This window comes from Eleutherodactylus coqui, chromosome 2 (assembly GCF_035609145.1).
Source record: "Eleutherodactylus coqui strain aEleCoq1 chromosome 2, aEleCoq1.hap1, whole genome shotgun sequence".
NCBI lineage: Eukaryota > Metazoa > Chordata > Amphibia > Anura > Eleutherodactylidae > Eleutherodactylus > Eleutherodactylus coqui.
In genome coordinates this window covers 112,740,362-112,762,245 of record NC_089838.1, presented here as the reverse complement: position 1 = coordinate 112,762,245, position 21,884 = coordinate 112,740,362, and positions in this window count along the sequence as shown.

Genomic DNA, 21,884 nt, shown 5'->3' with positions numbered 1-21,884 from the left:
AGAGGGCATACGAGGTAATTTTTGGCAAAATGTATTCAGGTAAGGCTTCATTCACATCTTGTTTTCAGTTTTGTACAGGTCCTATTAGGGTTTCAATTTAAAATGCCAAAACTGGCACTGATGGGCAGAAGCTTTCTTGGCCATTATGAAAAACTGCTGAGATGGAGACCAATAGGTCTCCTTTTCATCAAATCTCAAATAATTTCCAGCATTTTATGCCAGAAAACAAATCGTCAGATTGTTCAGTTTTTGGGACTTTAAATTGCCCCATGCCCAGAGCCAAAGTAAAGCTTTTTAAGGAGTGTGGAATAAAGTTGAGATTTCAGCTTTTGTTCAGTTTTGTAAACATTACTTTTTTAATAAGTAGATAGTTATTCTCTTTTCATACAGAATATTAAACCACAAACTACTGCTGGACTTCTGATAGCGGAGAGGGAGCTCAGATGGGTTACACAATAGAGTACAAGTGGATGGCTCTGTTGGAGTTCTCTGCCCCCCATGTCCTGCATACAACTCGAGGTCTATAATGCAGCCTGTAGAGAAATCTGTGTTCTGCCATAAGCACTATGGACGATCCCACAAAACTCGCAGGTTATAATTAGCGGGAAAAAAAACTCCAAATCAATACAATGTAAGTGAGCAAAAGAACTTTAAAGGGAAAATGTCATTAGAAAATTATCTATTATATAAATCACACTCTTAAGATTTTTTTTTTTATAACTTTTTTCAATTTTCAGTCACAATTCTATATTTAAAAAAATAAATCCTAAAATCCTGCAGTTTTCACTCTGATCTCTGTAAGGCCTCATGTCCACGGGGAAAATCAGGCCCGCTACGGATTCTACATGGAGAATCTGCAGCGGGTCCCTCCTGCCCCGCGGACATGAGCGCTGAAAATAGGAATTTAAAAGAATTTACTCATCCGGAGTGGGCGGGGAAAGTCTTCTCTTCCTCACGGCCGGATCTTCTTTTTCGGCCGGCGGATGAACTCGTCACGCCGGCGGCACGTCGCTGACGTGCCGCGCGCATGCGCCGGGCACATCCGCCGAGCCGAAGCAAGAAAGATCCGGCCGTGAGGAAGAGAAGACCTTCCCCGCCCGCTCCGGATGGGTAAATTCTTTTAAATTCCTATTTTAGGTCTCCCGTGGATCCGGACGCCTTCCATAGGCTTCAATAGAAGCCCGCGGGAGCCGTCCCCGCGGGAGACCCGCACGAAAATGGAGCATGGTCCAGATTTTTTCATGCTCCATTTTTTTTAAAATCCCTTTTATTGACCATCCGCGGGTATTTATCTACCCCGCAGGTGGTCAATGCATCCCTATGGGGTGCGGATCCGCGGGCAGGAGAAGAGTTAAAATCTGCTGCGGATTTTAATTCTTCTTTTGCCCGTGGACATGAGCCCTAAGGAAAGCTTTGCATCTCACTGATGTCACAGGGGTTTACCTTTTAGTATAATCCTGTCTATGTGCAGAAAACATAGGATCTACCATTTACAATAGGTATAAACTATAACTAGCTACTCTGCTCCCTGCAAAATTACCTCTGCACCCATCACATGTCTAGATCAGTCTCCCTCCTGTCCATTGTGTGAGTGGCCCGTCAGGCTGCAGTAAAACATATCAGTAAAAGCTGTTAAAAGCGGCTCAGGAAAGATGGCCGCCCACAAAGTCCTGTATAGACAGCAGAATAACAAATTCTACAACCAGAAAATAAAAACATTAGAAAACTGGAAAATGTTTCTCTATCTGCTTTTAATTAAAGGAGTTGTCCCGCGGCAGCAAGTGGGTCTATACACTTCTGTATGGCCATATTAATGCACTTTGTAATGTACATTGTGCATTAATTATGAGCCATACAGAAGTTATCAAAAGTTTTATACTTACCTGCTCCGTTGCTGGCGTCCTCGTCTCCATGGTGCCGACTAATTTTCGGCCTCCGATGGCCAAATTAGCCGCGCTTGCACAGTCCGGGTCTTCTCCTGTCTTCAATGGGGCCGCTCGTGCAGAATGCCGGCTCCGTGTAGCTCTGCCCCGTCACGTGCCGATTCCAGCCAATCAGGAGGCTGGAATCGGCAATGGACCGCACAGAAGAGCTGCGGTCCACGGAGGAAGAGGATCCCGGCGGCCATCTTCACCGGTAAGTATAGAAGTCACCGGAGCGCGGGGATTAAGGTAAGCGCTGAGCGGTTTTTTTTTAAGGTCCCTGCATCGGGGTTGTCTCGCGGGGGGGGGGCGGTTGAAAAAAAAAAAAACGTTTCGGCGCGGGACAACCCCTTTAATGCAAAACTATTTGGGTGAAATCATTCCAGTAAAGTTACCTTGCAATCACTAGTGGGGTGCCACAGCTGCTTGTGTAATGGGACCGGGAGGAGGTTTGACTTTCAATTATGTATTGAGTGATCTGAAAATTTTTTTTCAAGAACATGGCACCGAATTTATCTTGCTGACACGGTGGGCAGCCTGAACCTGCCATTGGTTCCCTTTAAATCTTAAAGGGGAATCTGTCACCTACGTTTAACCCTATATAAGCTAAACTTATGGGCTGAAAGTAGATGACCTGTTGAGTTTTGGGATGGGTTATACAACCATGTTGTTTCCCCCACCACTGAAAGCTGCTGTTCAATGTATGTTTAGAAAAAAAGACGGCTTCTAGCTCCTGGTTCCATACAGCAGGTGCATTTCCAAGTGCTTGTACAGCCTTGCGGTCACTTTGGCTTTCTTTCACAAGTAAGTTCCATAGAAGGGGAGGCACTGGTGTGACAAACTTGCTGCTTTATTGTTTAAAATATGTGCATATTCACAGAAAAACAAGGACCGGTTTCAGCTCTGTCAAGAGCCTTGTTCAGCTGTTCAATGTAGTCCACCTGTTTTAATTTTAACACCGATAAATATGGGGATAGCGCTCCAAATAGTGGATGGTATAATAAAGAGTGTGGAATGCCCATCACAAGACAGCCGTCCACACCGCCACTCCAATATACTGGATCCCTGACAAAGTTTTCAAAACGATGAAGAGCTGGGCAGGAAAAAAGAGGGATAGAATACCTCGGTTGTGTAAATGATGGATTATACCTACCTAATAATCAGGTTTCCAGGAGTCTCCACGACAGCACCAATTGAGATTGCCTCCTCCTGATAGGACAGGAACACACTGAGAGGTTAAAAGCTCCCCCCCTTCCCCACTTTCCTCAGTGGATTCTAACGAATTGCCGGGGTAGGAGCTCAACTTAAATTTTTTTCTTTTAATAAAATTATATGTTTTTTTTTTTTATATTATATAGTTTCTTTTCTATCGATTTAGGGGGGGAAGGTACGGGTGCTGTCGTGGAGACTCCTGGAAACCTGATTATCAGGTAGGTGTAATCCATCTTTTCCCCCAGTCGTCTCCACGACAGCACCAATTGAGACGTACCAACTAAAGTTTCCCTAGGGTGGGATTGCTGCCGAGAGGACTTTGCGGCCGAAGGCCATGTCCTCGTCCTGCTGCACTTTTACCCTATAGTGTTTAACAAACGTGGGGTTTCTTCCAGACTGCGGCTTTGCGTATCTGCTCGACCGAAGCTGAGCTATGTTCGGCCCCTGCGGATGCTACTGCCCTTGTAGAATGGGCTTTAAGAGCTAAAGGGATTTCCTTCCCAAGGGCTTCATAGGACTCTATGATGGCCAGGCGGATCCACCTGGCTATGGAGCTTTTTGCTGCTTTGCTCCCTTTGTTTGGGCCACTGAACTGGACGAACAGGTTGTCATCCCGCCTCCAGTGGCTTGTCGCCTCTATGTAGCCTAGGACTGCTCTACTAACGTCCAGGCAGTTTAGGGCTTTTTCTTCCTCGTCTTTAGGTTTATTAAAAAATGAGGGGATTATTATGTCTTGGGACCTATGAAAATGTGATACTACTTTTGGCATTAACACCGGGTCCGTTTTAAATACTAATTTGGTGTCCGAGATTTTCAGGAACGGGTGGCGAATGGACAAGGACTGCAGCTCGCTAACCCGTCTTGCGGAGGTGATGGCTACTAAGAAAATGGTCTTGATAGTACGCATTTTTATGGGTAGTGCTTCGATCGGCTCGAATGGTACCGTTGTCATGGCTCTTAGGGCCCAATTAAAGTTCCAGTCTGGAAAAAGATTTATGGGCCTAGGCCGTAATCTAGTTGCTGCTGCTAGGAACCTGTTGACCCATCTGTTGTCTGCGAACTTTGTGTCACATATGGCGCTAAGGGCTGCGACCTGGACCTTCAGAGTGCTTGGAGAGAGGCCCATCTCTAGGCCCTCCTGCAAGAACTCTAAGATTAGAGGGATGTCCGGGATAGAATCCCCGCGATCCCTTCCCTGTCTCCATGAGGAAAACCTTCTCCAAACTTTCTGGTAGATAAGGTGGGTAGTCTTTTTTCTGCTGGACATTAACGTTTCTACTACTGTCTCTGAGAATCCCTTCTCTTTTAGTGAGGATTCCTCAAGAGCCATGCTTTTAAGTGGAGCTTGTCTAGGCTCGGATGGCTCAGTGGCCCCTGCGATAGAAGATCTGTCCAGGTAGGGAAGATGACTGGGTCCTGGACGCTCAATGTTGCTACAAGACCGAACCAGCTTCTTTTGGGCCAGAAGGGGGTCACCAGGATTAGTGTGCATACCTGGGTTCTGAAATGCTGTAAGACTCTGGGGATCAACTGTATAGGAGGAAAGGTGTACACCAGCCCCTCTCCCCAGTCTTGGCCTAGGGCGTCTACTGCTGTCGGACGATCTCCTGGCCGGAGGGAGAAGAAATTGCTTACTTTGGCATTTTCCCTGGTTGCGAACAGGTCCAATTGTGGGGTCCCCCACTGGTTGATCAGGATTCTGAATGCTTTCAGGGAGAGAGACCATTCTCCTGGGTCTATTTGCCTCCTGCTGAGAAAGCCCGCTTTTTGGTTTAGCGTCCCCTTCAAATGGGTTGCCGTGATCGAGAGGATCCGGCCCTCTGCCCAGTGGAAAATTTTCTGTGCGATGTTTTGCAGAGCGGGAGATCTTGTGCCCCCTTGGTGTCGTATATGGGCGACCGCGGTGATATTGTCTGACAGTATCTTTATATGCTGGTCCTATAGCGAGTTCCCTAACTGCTGTAGTTCCCTGTAATTTGAGGACTGTTCTTTCGTCCTTTGAGGCCATGGGCCCTGAAAGAACTGGTTCCCCCCATGCGCTCCCCATCCCCAGGCGCTTGCATCCGTTGTGATGCGAGTGGCTGGGTTCTGTAGCCAATGAACCCCTCTCCACAGGTTCTCTGGGGATGCCCACCAACGCAGGCATCTTTTCACCGCGCTTGGAGTGTACATTCTTGTCCCTAGAGAGGACTGCTTTTTGTCCCACGTGGATAGGACTGAGGCTTGCAGGTCTCTGCTGTGAGCCTGGGCCCATGCCACTGCTGGAATGCATGAAGTCAAGCTTCCCAGGAGAGACATGGCTTCCCGAATTGTGCATAATCGTCTCTGTAAAAAGGTTTTGACTAGCCGTCGGATTTTTTGTATTTTCTCCTCGGGTAGGCAGGAGCATTGCGATTCTGAGTCGAGCGTTATACCCAGAAACTTTTTCTGTTTGTCAGGATCTTAGGCTGGATTTTTCCCAGTTTATGATCCATCCTAAGGATTGGAGAAGTTCTAGCACTATCCTCAGGTGTTTCGTTAGGAGTTCTCTGGACTCTGCTATTATTAAAATATCATCCAGGTAGGGTACTATTAGGACCGACTTCTTCCTCAGGTAGGCGGCTACCTCTGCCATAATTTTGGTTCTGGGTGCTGAGGAGATCCCGAAGGGCAGGCATCTGAATTGATGGTGCTCTATTCCTTTGCCCATATCCACTGCGAACCTTAGGTATTTCCGGGACCCCTCGTGGATCGGTACATGGAAATAAGCATCCTTTAAATCGATGGATGCCTTGTAGGCTCCTTTGGGAATCGACTTTATCGTTGAGGAGATGGACTCCATCTTGAATTTTCTGTATCTGATGCAGGTGTTCAGAGGTTTCAGGTTCACTATCATCCGCTGTTTCCCGCAGGGTTTTTCTTACTAGGAAGAGCCTGGAATAATGGCCCTGGGTTTCCTCGTTTTGCGGTACGGGGGATATTGCATTTAGTTGTTGCAGGTCCCAAACGCTTTGCCTTAGTAGGTGTAACTGTTGTTTGGAGCCTCCCGTGATAATGAATTTTCTTTTGGGGAGGGACACCAGCTCTATCCGGTATCCCTGCTGTAAGATCTTTGGGATCCATGGGCCTTCGGAAATCGCGGCCCCTTGATCCACAAAGCCCCCCAGCCTTGCCCCTACGGGGATGGCGTCAGGGTCTCTGCTTTGGCTCCCCCTGGTGGGGGTTAAAGAGGATGTTCCTTCCTCTGCCCCCCTTGGGGTAACTCCAGCGGCCTGTCTTGCCCTTGCCTCGGTAGGCCTCTGGCTGTTGCCTTGGGGCCCGGAAGAAGGTCTTCCCTCTCTGTGGCTTTTCTTCCGGGAATCCATTCTTTTTGTCGGCCGCCTTCTCCAGAATCTTGTCAAGGTCCAGTCCGAACAAAAACTGGCCGTAGAATGGGAGGGCGCATAGCTTATTTTTTGAGGCTAGGTCGCCTGACCATGATTTCAGCCATAACACTCTTCTGGCTGAGTTAGACCGGGCTCTAACTGTCGCCGAGAGTTTGACAGTTTTGGCCGCAGTGTCCGCTAGGAAATTTGTTGCCATACGCAGGATCGGAAGGGAATTTAGGATCTGTTCCCTCGGCGTCTTATTGGTTAGGTGTAGCTGTTCTAGCCATACCCCCAGAGTTCGCGCCACACAAGTGGCTGCGATCCCTGGCCTAAGTATGTTTGCCGCTGCCTCCCATGATTTCTTTAGAAGGCCCTCCACTCTTTTTGGATTATTTTGGTGATATTCTTGTGGACAGGGAAGGTATGCTTGCGCCTCTCCCCTAGTCCCCCAAATATCTCATCTTGTAGGGTACGTGGTTTTCTGGGCTCTTCCATTTTTAGTGTAGCCCTGACTGACTTAATCAATTCCATTAAGTCGTCCTGATGGAATAAGTATTTTTTGTAGTCCTCCTAATCTGAGGACTCCTCGGCCGCCTGTTCCTCTTGCTCCAACCCGATAGAACTCTCGGAGTCGGAAGGCTCGTCAGGAACATACGCCCTTTTCTGGCGTTTCGCTGGCGGCGGCAGCTGTGACGTTAGGGCTGATCTACCTCTTCTTTCACCAGCTTCCTACCGTCATCCTGATTCCTCTTTAACTAGCCTAGCTACGCATGCCTTGCATAGAGGCCTCTGGTACGTAGCTGGCAGTTTTATCCCGCATTCCACGCATTTTCTGAGTTTTGTTCTGGGGGTGATGTCTTTTTTATCCCCCTGACAAATAAAGCATTTTTTGCGGGTAAATATGCAATTTTCCATACACAATACACTGGATATTTGCATTGTATTTTTTGCCACACTGGCTACTTACGGCCGCTGAGGCTGAGGTTTTAGCTGTCTCTGGGGCTGGAGCACTCATTACTATACTGGTGCTGCAGACACCCTGCGACCTGTAGTGCTGGTTTGTTCTGGCTTCTCTCAGGTTCCTATTTTGTTAAAATTTTCGCGCTCCTGCGCTAAGCTCCCCTCCGCTCCTGATGCAGACACGATGATGTCATTGCGCTGGATACGTGACGCGGCGCCCCGCCGTCGAAGGGCTTCCTGGAGCACCGCGCTCTAACTTCTGCAGGGAGGAAGAGGGGGACTGAGGCTCCCGCTTTGCACCCCCCATGGGCGGCCGCGGGAGGAACCTGGCCCGGGGATTACCACCCCATGTGGCGTCCCGGGAGTCGTCTGGCTTGGAAGGGAGGACCGGCTGAGCCACTGCCCTCCGATCCGCCTGTAAGTAATCCTGGCTGGCTTCTCCACCAGCTCCTCTCCGAGATCCTGCCTCCTGGCAGGACAGGAAGACACTGAGGAAAGTGGGGAAGGGGGGGAGCTTTTAACCTCTCAGTGTGTTCCTGTCCTATCAGGAGGAGGCAATCTCAATTGGTGCTGTCATGAAGACGACTGGGGAAATGAAGAATACTACAATGTATAGTGGCCATCCAAAAGAAAACAGAAAAATCACTTCATAGAGGAGTCTGCTGGGTAAGCAAGACTCCTCTAAAATCCAGGGTAGCCTAATAATTAGAGATGAGCGAACGTACTCGTAATGAGTACTTACGCACCCGAGTACCGCTATTTTCGAGTACTTCAGTACTCGCGCGTAAGGATTCGGGGGGCGGGGAGAGGCGCGGCGGTGCGGGGGGTAGCAGCGGGGAACAGGGGGGAGCCCTCTCTCTCTCCCTCTCCCCCCCACTCCCCGCTGCAACCCCCCGCGCCGCCACGGCGCCCCCCGAATTTTTTCGCCCGAGTACGGAAGTACTCGAAAATCGCGGTACTCGGGCGAAAAAGGGGCGGGGCCGAGCACGTTCGCTCATCTCTACTAATAATCCATAATAGGTTATATGAATCTGTTATTTGTTTTATTCAAGTACAACAGGACCAATAAACATACAGTAAGCATAGGCACATGGCACTGTGTTTCGGATTTCATTTATTAACCATCATGTATAGAGATGAGCAAGTATCCGCGTTATTCGAGTTGAGCTTTTCGTAAAATTCTAGAGATCTACTCGAGTAACGAACCCCATTGACTATAATGGGAGACTCGAGCATTTTTGTATGTGGGACGCCGGGTGCCGAGCTTTTTTCTTTTTTTCTAGGTCTCCCCCTCTCGCAAAAATTTGCCATTGATGCGCGTGGTGGGGAGGGGCCAAAACAGGCATGTCACAGTGGGGAGGAGCCAAAAACTGGGGCGGGGTCAAACACGGCTTGATGCTCGTTCGAGTAACGAGCACCATCGAGTACGCTAATACTCGAACGAGCATCAAGCTTGGCAGAGTATGTTCGCTCAACTCTAATCATGTATCAATTACAAATGGCAGCTTCATATGTGTTCTCTTCATTAAAGGAAAGTGAGGGGAAAGGCGGTTTCCCACAAATATCGTCTGACATGAATAAAGTGTAATTTCTTGCAGGAATAGATGATCACGTGAGAAAACGGAGAAGAGAGATCATGTGGGGTTTAGCCTATGTGATTGGCGTGCATCCTGCTGTTGGGAGAGGTAGTATTGAGGCCCCATACCTGCTGCCCAGGTGTGCACTGCACCATACAGCCTACCGCCTATGCAAGCGGTTTTGTGGCTAGTGGGCTGCATGCGCCATAGCTTTGCACACCCCACCGTCTGAACAAGGGGACTGCAGCCATGTGATCACGGCCAGGAAGGAACGGCATCAATGATGATTTTCGAATCACGAAGGGGATTAATTAAAAGTGTATATAAAAGAGAAAGGGAATAGAAACATGAAAGTAGTAGAGTGGAAGTGATTGATTGGGAACACAAAAATGATTAGGAAAATATTTTTTTTAAATTATATTTGATTAAACTATAAAATGAAACAAAAAATGATGTTTAATACTTAAAACAATAATAATAAGTTAGATATCAATAGGAGGATAAAATGATAAGTGCATATAAAGGGTTAAACATTTTCTCTAATGTAATTTAAGCCAGTAGTCTTGTAAATTTGCCATGAGAAATTTAGATACACAATTTAAGAGGTTACATATTTAAGAGGGTACTTCTTATCATCCTGCAGGGTAAAAAAAAAAAACCTTCCTATTGTGACAAATATTAGTGCAATACTCAGTTTTTTACTCCATACCTAAAACCCCCATGCAACAGTTTGCCCCATGCAGACAATATGGGGGGGAGGTGGGGTATAGTATTCCAAATTCCTTTTATTGGGTTGCGATGGTGCCATTAGGTTGTGAGGCGTTCTATACCTACAGAATATTGGCTGTGGATGCTATTGAATCCGTTCTGAGAGGAAAGGGTCCTCCTGTAGGATCTCCCAATGCTTGGATAGGATCTACATTGGGTGCCTTTACACTTGCGATAAAATTGCACGATGAAAGTGAAAACGCAGAATTATGAAGCCAATGATTTTCAATGGTTTCCTTCCCATTTGTGATGTTTTCACTCATGCGATGTGGAGAGAAAAAAAAAAATTGTAGCGTGTCCTGTCTTTCTGCGCCTTGCTTTTTTATCTCTCATGTTTCCCAATGGAGCCTTCTTTTTATCGCATCGCAATGCACAAACTAGTGATTTTCATGCAATGCATATTTAACATTAAAAGGCCTATTGACTTTTACGCTAAAAAATTGCAAGCAGCTGCGATGTTTTTGCAAGAAAAGAAAGCGTTGACGCCCCAAAGATCGCCAGTGTGAAGGAGCACTCGGTCGAGAATGTAGTGTATTAAATCGACTCTGAAAAAGGGAGTTTCTTTTTAATTTCTCTTCAATTTATTGGGTTTCGGATGAATGGCTAATTTGGATTGTTGACATTGGCAATAATATCAATGTTTCTGGATAAACCCTTCTCCTTGAATCATCTTTTTAGAAGATTGGATTGCTCCTCGAAATCAGAAGTCAAGGTGCAACTCCTTTTAACCCTGCCAAATTGACCGTAAGATATATTCAACTTCCACTTTTTCGCATGACAGCTCCTGAAGTCTAGGCAGCTGTTTGCATCTACTGCTTTAAAGTGTGTTTATCCGTCTTGGATAAAAAGATCCAAATCTAAAAAAGCCTTCTGGTTAGTATTAATATTAATATATGTTCTAATTTTATAATGGGCGGACTACCTAGCAGCGCCGCTCAATGCACTTAGTGATGGCTTCCAACACTAACTGCGGGAGAATGACAGGGGAGGTAAGTATAACACTTACATCCCTGGACTCAGCAGGTCACCTACTTGTAGCCCATAAGCTTTGCTTGAAGGACTAAAAGTAGGTGACAGAGTCTCTTTAACTCGCCTAGGGCTGCTTTCAGGGCAAGGGGCTATAAAGTCTCTTGTTAAAGGCTATGTTCATCTTTGTCATATTTTTTAATTGTTTTAAAGCATCTGAAGTGAAGAAATGAAGCTACTTTGGAAACAGCCTTGATAAAAATGTTATATTATAATGGACTATTTTTCATTAGAGTGCAATTAAAGGAATTGCAGTGCATATAGTATATTATGCCAGGAATAAAATATATTCTCCTTTTTATAGTACATAATGATTTTAAAGCTGAGACTATTACTCAACAGGGCATTTTAGCCAGTGCTTCTGTTCCAACTGTGCAGTAATATCTGTCAGATCCTAAAGGGCCAGCTATAGTGCCCTGTACTGAGATGCTTCTCGTTTGGTCTTCGTTGAGGTTACTACCGTGTTTCCCTGAAAATAAGACACTGGCTTATATTCATTTTTTGCCGAAAAAAGGGATATTGTTTTATTTTTGGGAGCAGTGGGGGTGGGGTGTTTCTTATACTCACCTGGCCTGCGGCGTCTGGGTCCCACGCACTGGTCTCTGGCGCTGTGGCAGGCTTCTGTGTTCTCTGTGCTGACATATCACTCTCTTTCTGGTGACGGGGCTTTGAATACCCCGCCTCCAGCTAGCGAGAACGAACCAGGGGAAAAAAAAAAAGCTTGGCACCCGGCGCCCCACATACAAAAATGCTTGTGTCTCCCATTGTAGTCAATCGGGTTCGTTACTCGACTAGAGCTCTCGAATTTTACGAAAAGCTCGACTCGAATAACGCGGACCCGAGCATTTGGGTGCTTCGCTCATCTCTAAACATAACCAAAACCAAACAGAAACCTTATCATTCAATTCTGTCACCCATTGACTATAATAATAGTAATCTTTATTTGTATAGTGTCAACTTATTTCAGAGCACGGTAACACAGACGATACAACAGTTACACAGTTAACACGGGGTGGGGGGCCTGCACTAACTAGCTTACACACAACAAGGACAAGGTGATGCAGGAGATACAGGGGCCGGAGATGTACACGGTAGGCAGAGTGGAGAATGTGGGGTGCCATAGGTAGACAATAGTCCAGGCATGCAGTGGAAGGGGCAGGAGGCGTGTGGTAGGGGGGATAGTTCAAGAGATTTGATATGCTTCTTTGGAAAGGTGTGTTTTTAAGGCACGTCTGAAGTTCTCTGCATTCAGAACAATCCCCCTCCTAGATGTTTTGTGGTAATGCGTTCCAGAGGACCGGTGTTGCTCTGAAGAGGTCCTGTAGGTGGCATTTAGTCTGAATGTGTTAGCAAATCGGAGTGTGCAACCTTGGTGATGCATGGACAGTGATGTACAGTGGTGCAATGCCATGGAGAGCTTTTTGGGTAGGAGTGATGAGTTTGAATTGAGCTCTGTAATACATGCAGGGACTGGCATAGTACAGAGGCGTCTGAGAGGTGGTTGGATAGGAAGAGGAGTCTAGCTGCTGCGTTTAATATGGATTGGAGAGGGGGGAGAGTCTGGTGTGGGAAGGCCAGTTAGCAGTAAGTTGCAGTAGTCGAGCCGACAGTGGTGAGTGTGACGACAAGTGTTTTTAGCGTGTATGTGGTGAGAAACAGCCAGATTTTTGCAATGTTCCCGAAATACAGGTGTCATTTTCGGGCCAGAGATTGGATGTGAAGGGTAAAGGAGAGATCAGGATCTAGTGTGACCCCAAGACAACGGGTGTGCTGTCTAGGGGTAATGATGGTGCCAGATACTGAGAAAGAGATATTGGGGGGTGGTCGGCTAGCAGAAGCCGGAAAGATGGTCAGTTTTCGAGAGGTTAGGTTTGAGAAAAAGGGAGGTCAGTTTGTGACATTTGGGGGAATGGTGCTGAGATGTCATGGGAAGAGGTGTATACCTGGGTAGTGTCAGCATAAATGATATGGGAGACCAAGTCTGCGGATCCTTTGCCCAATTATGGCTGTGTAGAGAAGGGGGGTGGGGTCAAGGACCAAGCCCTGGGGGGCCCCAACAGCAAGGGGTAGTGGAGAAGGTAGAGCCAGGGAAGGAGACACTGAAAGAGCGGTCAGAGAAGTAAGAGGACAACCAGGAGAGAGCAGTGTCCTTTAGGCCAATGGAGTGAAGCACAGCGAGGAGGTCATGGTAAACAGTGTCAAATGCTGTGAAGAGGTCAAGGAGGATTAGTAGGGAGTAGTTAACCCTCGACTTGGCCATCATGAGGTCGTTTGATACTTTTATGAGGGGGGCTTCAGTTGAGTGTAGAGGGCAGATGCTGGACTGTAGGGGGTAGAGGAGAGAGTTTTCAGAGAGAAAGCGTGTTAGGCAGGAATAGACCAGGCGTTCTAGTAGTTTGGGGATGAAGAGGAGATTTGAGATAGGTCTGTAGTTGGCAGCATTAGTCGGGTTAAGGGCCGGTTTCTTTAGCAGAGGGGATATGATGGAGTGTTTGAATGAGGAGGGGAAGATGCCTGAGGTTAGCGAGAGGTTGAAGATGGTGGTGAGGTGAGTAATGACTGCAGGGGAGACGGACGGAGGAGGTGAGAGGGTCGCTAGTGCAGGTAGTGGGTCGAGCAGCGGAAAGCAATCTGGAGACTTCTTCCTCTGTTGGTTTAAGTACAGATAGTCAGTTAGTAATAGATGCAGTGCTGAAGAGACTGGGATCGGGGATAGCCGTGTAGTGTGCAGTAACTTCTTTTTGGATATTTTCTATTTTTTTTTTCTTTGAAGTGGGCAGCTAGTTCTCCGGCATTATGGGGGCCTGTTCTTTCAGGTTGAGGAGAAAGTGGAAGGTGTCAAAAAGTTGCTTAAGGTTGTGAAATAGTGAGGAGATGAGGGGGGTGAAATAAACTTGCTTAGCATGGTTTTGAGCATAAATTTAAAGTGGAGGAAGTCTTTGAGACTTTCTCCCACAACCGTTCAGCACACCTAGAGCACCTCCAGATGAAGCGCATTTGGGACGTGAGCCAGGGTTACTGAGGGCTGCAGGGGAAGGCTTGGGTCATGGGGGGTTGCAGCTTCATCCAGGGCATGTCTGAGGGTGGTGTAGTAATGTTTGGTAGCCAGAGAGATACCTTCGATGGTGCCGTCAGCAAAGATTTGGATTTCTAGACTATGGAATGAATTATCTATACGATGGATTGCTTGCTAGAGACGGGTTGCACCTTAGAAAAACAGGTAAGCATATATTTGGTGGGCGCAATGCTTCGCTTATTAGGAGAGCTTTAAACCAGAACAATATAGGAAGGGAAAGGCCAGGTAAAAATATACAGCTAATTAATACATTTGAGAACCTTTTTATTAGAAGTGGAAAGAAAGAACAAAGACAAAAAATTCAGAAGGCAAGTAGAGGAGCAAGAGACACCGATCACAAACTGAAATGTTTTTACACAAATGCACAGAACATGGGAAACAAACAAGGAGAATTGGAGTGCCAAACACAGGAAGAGAAATATGATGTCATAGGCATTACAGAAACGTGGTGGAATGATACACATGATTGGAATACAAGACTTGAAGGATACAACTTATTTATAAGAAGCAGACCCTAAAAAAGGGCAGGAGGTGTTGTGTTGTATGTTAGGAAAACATTAATTTCCACAGAGATTCAAGCTTCAGAGCATGAGAGTTCTGTAGAAACTGTTTGGGTAAGAATACAAGGAGAGAACAACAGAAAGGACACCATCGTGGGCATTTACTATAGGCCACCTGGACAAGCAGAAGATATTGATGAACACTTTCTACATTAGATGGCCAAGCTCTCAAAAAAGCATGACATAATGATTATGGGAGATTTTAACTATCCAGACATTTGTTGGGAATCTCTCTTAGGCAAAAGTAATTGGTCCAACAAATTCTTATCCGCTCTTACTGACAACTTTATCTTCCAAAAGATAGAAGAGAAAACAAGGGGATCTGCTATCTTGGACCTAATTCCTACCAACAGGGAGGAAATGGTTGAGGAAGAAAAGGTGGCTTAGACCTTAGGAGGTAGTGATCATGCTATCCTTGAATTTTGGATAAAAAGGGGAGGAAGACCTGAGAAAATGCAGACCTCAAGGTTGGTGTTCAGAAAGGCAGATTTCAATGAACTCAGAAAGAGGGTAGAAAAAATCCAATGCCTGGATGTTCTTAGTGACAGAAATGTCCAAGACGTTTGGGAAATATTGCGAAATGAGATTCTCAAAGCACAATCGTTAACAATCCCTAAAAGAAGGAAAAATGGGAAGCATTTAAAGAAACCAGGATAGAGGAATATAATGTGGTCTGCAGAAACTGTAGGGCAAGTGTCAGAAAAGCTAATAATGAATTAAGGCTTGCAACAGAGGCCAAAAGCAATAAAAAAGGATTTGGGTGGTATGTCACAAGCAACAGAAAAGTCAAAGATGCTATTGGGTGATTGCAAGATGAAAATGGTGAATTGGTTAAGAATGATGTTGAAAAGGCCGAACTTTTAAATTCCTATTTTGTATCTGTTTTCTCTCAGAAAGTAGATGGAACAACAATTAATCTTCCCTGTGCTATTGGGGGAATAAAAGAATGCAGACTATCTATAAGCAGTGAAATGGTGAGGGAACACGTAATTAACTTAAATGAATTTAAGTCTCAAGGTCCAGATGAATTACATCTTGGTATCCTAAAGGAAGCAGCAGAGGTAATTGCTGAACCACGCACCATAATCTTTGAAAATTTCTAAAGAACAGGAGAAGTCCCAGAAGATTGGAAAAGGGCAAATGATCTCCCTATCTTCAAAAAAAGGGAAGAGGGTGGATCCAGGAGATTACAGGCCTGTGAGCCTGACTTCTATACCAGGAATGATCTTTGAACAAATTATTAAACAGCATGTATGCAAGTACTTGGATACAAATGGAGTAATTAACCAGAGCCAGCATGGGTTTGTAACAAAAGGTCATGCCAAACTAATCTAATTTCCTTCCATGATAGTATCACTGACTGGGTTGATCAGGGAAATGCGGTGGCTATAGTATATCTTGAACACAAACTCCTGCTCAGTATGCTTTACTCCATCAGCCTAAAGGACACTGCTCTCTTCTGATTCTCCTCCTACCTGTCTGACTGCTCCTTCAGTGTCTCCTTTGCTGGCTCTACCTCCCCTCCTCTTCCCCTTGCAGTTGGGGTCCCCCAGGGCTCAGTCCTCAGCCTGCTCCTTTTCTCCATCTACACAACCCCTATTGGACAAACCATCAGGAGATTTGGCATCCAATACCACCTCTACGGTGATGACACCCGGCTATACACCTCTTCCCGTAACATCTCTGCACCTTTCCTCCAAAACATCACTGATTGTCTGTCCCCTGTTTCTAACACTATTTCCTCTCTCTACCTAAAACTAAACCTGTCTAAAACTAACCTACTGGTGTTTCCTCCCTCTACTAACCGACCTCATCCTGACATTTCCATCTCAGTGTGTGGAGCTACCATAACTCCCAGACAGCACGCCCATACTCTCCACGTCACCATACGATGCACATCTGCAGCCCCTTTACCTTTTGTATCACCCCATTATTTGTAGTATGTAAGCTCGTTGGAGAAGGACCCTCACCCCTATTGTTTCCATCAACTGATTACTACCGGTATGTAACCGTGGTTCTGTAATTTTTGTACTTTTGTTCTTTCTGTATTCCCCCTGTCTTTGTAAGCGCTGCAGAATATGTTGGTGCTATACAAATAAAGATTATTATTATTGACCTTAGTAAAGCATTTGACAATGTATCTCATACTATACTTATTGAAAAAATGACGAAATATGGGATTGATGAGGCAACTATTAGGTGGATTTACAACTGGCTGAGTGATTGTACCGAAAGAGTGGCTGCGCATCCAAGTGGAAGAATGTATCAAGTGGGGTACCGCAAGGCTCTGTCCTAGGCCCAGTATTGTTCAACATTTTTATAAATGATCTAGAGGAGGGAACTGATGGGAAACTGATCAAATTTGCTGATGACACAAAGCTAGGAGGGATAGCTAACACTAGGGAAGGGAGAGAGAGTATTCAAAAAGATCTAGAAAAGCTTGAACAGTGGGCGGTGACTAACAGAATGGTATTTAACAAGGAGAAATGCAAAGTCCTACATCTGGGAAAGAAAAACAGAATGGGAGGAATTGAGCTAAGCAGCAGCACATGTGAAAAAGACTTGGGTATACTAATAAATTATAGACTGAACATGAGTCAACAATGTGATGCAGCAGCCAAAAAGTCAAACACAATTCTAGGATGTATTAAGAGAAGCAGAGTCTAGATCACGTGAAGTAATTATCCCCCTCTACTCTTCCTTAGTCAGACCTCATCTGGAATACTGCGTCCAGTTCTGGGCACCCCACTTTAAAAAAGACCGACAAACTGGAGCAAGTTCAGAGAAAAGTTACCAAGATGGTGAGCAGTCTGCAAATCCTGTCCTATGACGAATGGTTAAAGGATCTGGGAATGTTTAGTTTGCAGAGAGGAAACTTAATAGCTGTCTACAAATATCTGAAGGGTTGTCACAGTGCAGGGACTAGGGATCAGCCCTATTGTTATTTACACAAGAAAAGTCAAGAAGCAATCAGACGAAACTGAAGGGGGGGGGGGCAGATTAGATATTGGACAGTGAGGGGGATCAATGAGTCGAACAGGTTACCATGGGAGGTGGCGAGTTCTCCTTTAATGGAAGTGTTCAAATAAAGGCTGGACAAATATTTGTCTGTGATGATTTAGTGATCCTGCACTGAGCAGCTGGTTGGACCCGATGACCTTGGAGGTGCCTTCCAACTCTACCATTCTATGAGATGGGGGACAGGGAAGACTGTAAGGTCTCTGCAAACTGTTAGGTGTGAACGTACTAAAGGTATGAACGTGAAATTATTGCGAGCTGTTACTGCAGTGCCGGCTACTACACAAAGGTCGGCGTGGAGACTTCCGCTGCTTCAGTTCTGACTTCTGTGTATTTGTGGCACTAACAGCATGCGTCCGCTCAGCTGATTGGTCGGGGTTCCGAGCAATGGACTTCGGACAATCAACTATTGATGACCTATCTTATCAGTAGTATTCTTTCTTGAAAACCCCTTTAAGGAGGTTAAAGGTAGGAACACGACACCTCCTTGTAGTGTAGCAAAATCCATGGACTATATAAGGCCTTTTCTTCTATTTTATTTATCTTTACACCTATACATATGTGTTTGTGTGTGTATCTATATCTGTATATATATATATATATATATATATATATATATATATATATAGATATATATCTATATCTATATATATATATATATACACATACATTATTTATAGCAGTAAAGGGAGAATTAGCAGTGCTGTCGTGATCTAATAGGAAACTGTTTAACCATAAGTAATCTTACTTCCCGTAGCCTATGACAGATTGACCAACAACCAAATTTGGAAAAGTCCGCTTGAAAATGTCACTTTTTTATTGTAGAATTAAAATTTCTCATAGAAATATATTTGCCACAGAACTTAGTTGCCTTAAGTGCATTTTTAGCCCCTTAGGCTGCCTGTCCATGGGCAGGTTAGAATTGTGTTCCCCACGGGGAACACGGGGAAATTTCTCCATAGCGTTGCTATAGCGCTTCCCCCGTCCACGAACGGAGAATCATTGTGATTCTCTGCTCGTGGGCGGCAAGTCGCAGCATACTGCGAATTTACCGCGATTCTCCACGGTCAGCCTATCTGTCAGATAGGCTGACAGCAGAGATCCATCTGCCAGCTCCTGCTCCCGGGCGGCGGTATCCAGTGGCGGATCTCCGCCGCGGGATACCGCAACGCTCGTGGACAGGCAGCCTTAGAGGGGTTTTTCAAGACATTAAAAAAGGGTTATATGACTTTTTCTTTGTTTGTTTTTCCTCCCTACTTAAAAAAATGGCAACTCTTTTATTTATCCATCGATGTAGCTGTGTGAGGGCTTGTTTTTTGCAATTGCACTATTTAATGCACCATATAATATACTAAAAAACATTTAAAACATTCTAAGTGAAGTGAAAAGGAGGAAAAAAAACAACAAAATTCTACCATCTTCAGGGAATCTTGTTTTAACAGCGTATACGCTGCAGCAACTGCTCCATCTTTTGACAGCCATAGCTTTTTTACTTTTCTGGCAACATAGTTGTGCGAGAGTTCTTTTTTTTGCAGGACGTCCTGTTGTTTAAGCGCTGTGGAATATGATGGCGCTATACAAATAAAGATTATTATTATTATTGTTTCTATTGTTACAGTTTTGGAGTACGTATGACTTGTTGATCACTTTTTATTACATTTTTCTCTTGGAGACAGGGTGACCAATTATGATGTTGCTTATTTCTTTTTCTGAATGCACTCACTGTGCAGGGTAAATGTGTTACTCAGATCGGGCTTTAATTGCACAACTAACTTGAGAACCAGTAAGGCTGGCTGCACACAATCGAGTCGGATTCCGCATGTGCCCAGCTGGCAACTTGTGTGTACCTCACATTCTTTTTCTCTACTGCGGATGGTATTCACAGCGAGCCGTCAGATATGTGCTGTACCATTTTTTTTCTCAAATTCTTGCTTCTCCTGCATCATTGCCTGGCGATGACATGGAATCTGCGACCTCTCCGCAATGTCATTACCAAAGGACCGCGGATCGGATGGCTTCCACTGACTTCAATGGAAGCCATCCGCACAAAAATAAAGCATGCTGCGATTTTTCCTCCGCAAGCAGTAAATTACAATTGATTTCAGCTCGAGTGCAGGAAAAACTTTTAATAGCCCGTTACGGGCGGTATTTGAAGCCTGCTCTGGATTCCGCAATGCAAATATGCCCGTGTGCAGCTGGCCTAAGTCATATCCCCTTTTGTGTTCCATTGGTCGTAACGTCTATTTTTTTTCATCCGTATAGCTGTATGATACCTTGCATCTTGCAGGACAAGTTCTAGTTAGTATAAGAACTAATTTCAGGCATATATATATAATGTATTGATCAACTTATTAATTTTTTTGCTGTGGGGCAATGGAAAGAAAACAATTTCACCATCGGTATTTAGGATTTATTCTTGCAGCACACCATATGATATAAGAATTATTACTTTTATTTAACAGATCATTACAATTATGACAAATTTAGAGAGATTTTACTGTAGTAGAAATGATGATTAATTAGCGTAAAATGTCTATTGATCTATATAAACTAGATGTATTACGCAGCTGTAGTGATTTAACTCTGTAGCGGCTGATAGCGGCATAATTTCATTATGCTAATTGCTGGACAATGGCATGGTGAAAGATGTGTGCTATAACATAAGCCCAATGTAAAGTTCCAATGCAACCTCTCTAGGGTTAAATTACATCGCTATACAGTAAGACTGAAGGTATATCTATCTTGGGCGTCTCCTCAGCCCTTCTTCCCTCCCCCCCTCAACTTCTGAGACAAGGAAGCTGGTCTTTGCCTGACCACATGTTGAGGAGACAAAGGCTGGCTTGTACACGGGGCCTGAGGGGGGCGAAGGGACGGGATTTTATATGGCTCAACAAATGAAAATATATGTATATTACTAATGTCATGTTATATGCCTATAAAGGGCAGGTATTATGTGTTTTAAAAAATTAGGGCTCTGGCATTGTACCGCCCAGAGCTAATTGAGATTCAAGACTAACAGCTTGTGTCTGACTGGTTGCTTTCATCGCGTGCGCATGCCATACTACATAATTAGGAAGCTACAGAATACCCCAGAACCTGCTAGAGAAATTGGTGTCCAGATCAGTGGAGTCTAGAGATGAGCGAACGTGTTCTTAACGAACACTTACGCACCCGGACACCGGCTTTGCCGAGGACTTCAGTGTCCGCGCGTAAAGCTTCGGCGGGCGCCGGGGGGTGGGGAGAGGCGTGGGCGGCAGCAGCGGGGAACAGGGGGGAGCCCTCTCTCTCTCCCTCTCCCCCCCACTCCCCGCCGCACCCCCCCGCGCTGCCACGGCGACCCCCGAACTTTTTTCGCCCGAGCACGGAATTGCTCGCAAAGTTCGGTGTTCGGGCGAAAAGGGGCGGAGCCGAACACGTTCGCTCATCTCTAGTGGAGTCCCTTGGTGGGTGAGTAGGCTGTGATTAGTCATAGTCTGAAAAATACAGAGATTGGCAGATAACACGCAGAACTCAGGGGCCCGAAGATCTACAGAGCACGGTAAGATTGCTTTATATTAATCTACCTGTGTGAACTGACTTCCAACTGTTCATCTGCCTATTCCTAGTCGAGACTGCAGACAATCATTAAAAGACAGGTAATAGTTTAGTTCTGCGTACTCCAAATTTTCACCGTGTAACCTGTCTAGGGGTATTCTGTATGCTGTGAATGTTGTGTTTGAGATGGCTAAAGACTGTGTACACAAGACCGAGAGACAGATTTTGTGAGGGTTAATTTGTAGTAGAGCGGACTTGGGCTGTACAGGAGGACACAGTGTGTTACTATAAGCTTTGAGGGAGCACGCCCGGGACATACTCTCCTATGTAATGGTGACACCAGGAGAGCAGGGCCAGGAAAATTTAAAATAGGCGTATTTACTTGTATGATCAAGCACGTTATGTTCTCATATGTGAAAAAGGATACGCGGGGATTATAGCAATGGTGTTTGACGGCTGGATACTCCAAATACTGTTGAGGTCTTGGTCACTGAATATAATCGGCAGTCTTTGTGTATAGTCAAATGTCTTGTCCAAAGGGTGTTCTGGGTTTGGTACTGGGGATTACTAATAGAGGGTGGGCTGTTGCACAAATAGGTGAGATGTATACTTTAAGCCACTGAGAGTATTCCCCAGTAAACCCATCTGTTCCTTTTGTTTTGTGTTGTAGAGTTAATGTGCATTGTAATTTGTGGGGAAAGAAGAGATTCTACTGGGAGGATCTGAGGAAGATGGAAACTAGTAAAGGAGTTCTACTTTGCCCATTAATTTAGGATGGAATAGAATGAGCAGGCATAGTATAATACGGCATAGTTCCAGGTTGTTCAAGGATTCCAGAGAATGGGGAACAAAGCGAGCAAAGACAAGGGGCTTAGAGCATGTGA